At 32.5% G+C, this 2,500-nt stretch overlaps 1 protein-coding gene across 1 annotated transcript in view; it reads right to left on the bottom strand.

The window, feature by feature from the left end:
- Positions 1-2,500, bottom strand: part of LOC119597456 (extensin-like) — a 10,280-nt gene that overhangs the window by 6,955 nt on the left and 825 nt on the right. The gene's annotated exons all lie outside the window — the stretch shown is intronic.

The following is a 2,500-nucleotide window of genomic DNA, read 5'->3' as shown; positions in this document are numbered from 1 at the left end:
TTCAGAGAACTGAGCTAGAAATGTGATAAATTATGTGATAAATGATATTTATCTTTGCGTTTTTATCTGAAATATTAATGGGTAAAGTATATGAGATGGTTCTACGTGTTGTTGATACTGTATTGAACTATACTGAACGAGGATAGAATATATACTGCATTTTTTTTTTTTTTTTTTTTTGATAATACAATCGGCATAATTTAGATAAATCAACGTGTAGTGTTTAATTACTTTCACTGATACCTTTTTTCCCTCACAATTACTATTTAATCTTATTTATTTCATTTATAAAAAAAAATATTTACCATTTTTTTTATTTATATCTATTTTTTATTTATCTATCATTCACCTTTTTTTCTTATTTTTTGTTATTACCGAACTATCATGCCAAGAGATAGAACAGCAGAACAAGAGAATAGAACAAGAGATAGAAGAGACAGAACAAGAGATAGAAGAGACAGAACAAGAGATAGAAGAGACAGAACAAGAGATAGAAGAGACAGAACAAGAGATAGAAGAGACAGAACAAGAGATAGAACAGCAGAACAACAGGACTACAAGAACACAACAAACACAAAGTTGTTGTAAACAGTAATTGCAATTAAAGAAAATACAGCCAATTACGTAATTAGGAACATTTGAGAAAGAAGCTGCAATAGAACTTTTGAAATGATATACAATCATGCTTTTAACTGTAATCTGCCAATCACGTTTACATCAATAATTATGTAATTAAATACAAACACGGTGAAAGATTCTTGTCAAAAGTTTCGAATAGTATTGGTCTTGTATTTCGTTGTTGTTCATTCCTTTATCACTTTTCTTTCTTAATTCTTCTTTTATTTCCTTCTTCCTCTTTCATTCCCTTTTTATTTTTCTTCCGTTTTCTTCTCTTCGTATGATTTTTTCTTTCATTCTTTCTTATTTTCTTTTCTTCGTATTCTGTTCTTCCTTCTTTTTGTTCTTATTCTTTTTCCTCTTCTCTCTCTCCTCCCCTTTTTTCTTTTTTTCTTCTTCTTGCTTCCTTTTCTTCTTACTTTTTCCTTCTTCCTTCTTCTTCTTCTCCTCCTTCTTGTCCATTCTACTTTCTTCATCTCCCTCTTTCTCCCTCCTGTCTTTCTTCTTCTCCCTCCCTCCTCCTTTCCCCCTCTCTCCTTTCTCCCTCCTCCCTTTCTTCTCCCTCATACCTTTCTCCCTTCCTTCTTCTCCCTCCTTCTCTCCTCTATTCTCCCTCTTTCTCCCTCTCTCCTTTCTCTCTTGATTTTTTTTTCTCTCTCTCCTCTCCCTCTTCTATCTTCTCCCTCCCTCTCCCTTTTTCTCCCTCTCTCTTTTCTCCCTTCCTTTATCTCCTTCTCCTCTTTCTCCCTTCCTTCTTCTCCCTCCCTCCCTCCTTCTTTCTTTCTCCCCCACAGCTTCCTCTTCCTCTTTTTCCTATTTTCATAACTTAATTTTAAATTAAATGATTCTGTTCTCTTGCTCTCACTCTCTCTCTCTCTCTCTCTCTCTCTCTCTCTTCTCTCTCTCTCTCTCTTGTCTCTCCTTCTCTTCTCTCTCTCTCTCTCTCTCTCTCTCTCTCTTCTCTCTCTCTCTCTCTCTTGTCTTTTAAATTAAATCATAATAATTTTCATAATTTCATAATAATAAATATCTTCTTCCTCATTCTCCTCATTTTATCTATCGCCGTCTTCTACCCGGAAGTGTTCTTGTTTCCGGAAGAACAAGGGAGATGAACAGAAAGAACAGAGAGAAGAATTTGAACACGTGGGTTCATAGGGTTTTGTTCTGTTCATTACTGTTCAGTTTGTTCTGTATTGAAGAACACAAGAAAGGTCTGCCTGTGTGTGTTGCTACTATTATCATTATTGTTATTTTGTCATTATTATCATTGTCATCAACTTGATCATTATCATCATTACGATCATCATCACCATCACCATCACTATCACTATCACTATCATCATCATCATCATTATCGTCACCATCATCATCATCATTATCGTCACCATCATCATCATCATCATTATCATCACCATCACCATCACTATCATCATCATCATCATCATCATCATTAACTTTATTATTACTCCATTCATCCATCTTTCTACTTATCTTTTTTCTTCCATTCTCTATTCTTGTTTATTCTGTCTTATTGACTTATTAACTTCAATATTAATGGAAATAATGTTTTAGTTACCTTTTGATTTCTTTATTTAAAAAAAAAAAGACTATATTAGAGAAAAAACAGTTTTTTTTATCCAATTTTAAGATTATGGGAAAGAGTATTTTGCTTTTATTTATTTTTATTTGATATCAACATCAGTATATTATTTCTATGTGTTTGAATTACAACTAAAAAGACATAATTTAGTTTTGTTTTAAAATTACGTATGTATGTTTTCCATTTCGAAAATTAAGAATGATCTACGATTCAGTGAAGAAGTGGTGGTGATAACAATCATTATAATTAGAAGATTTTATGTATACGATAAATAGAGCGAAT

Source organism: Penaeus monodon, chromosome 39 (assembly GCF_015228065.2).
Source record: "Penaeus monodon isolate SGIC_2016 chromosome 39, NSTDA_Pmon_1, whole genome shotgun sequence".
NCBI lineage: Eukaryota > Metazoa > Arthropoda > Malacostraca > Decapoda > Penaeidae > Penaeus > Penaeus monodon.
This window is presented reverse-complemented; position numbering and strand designations above follow the sequence as displayed.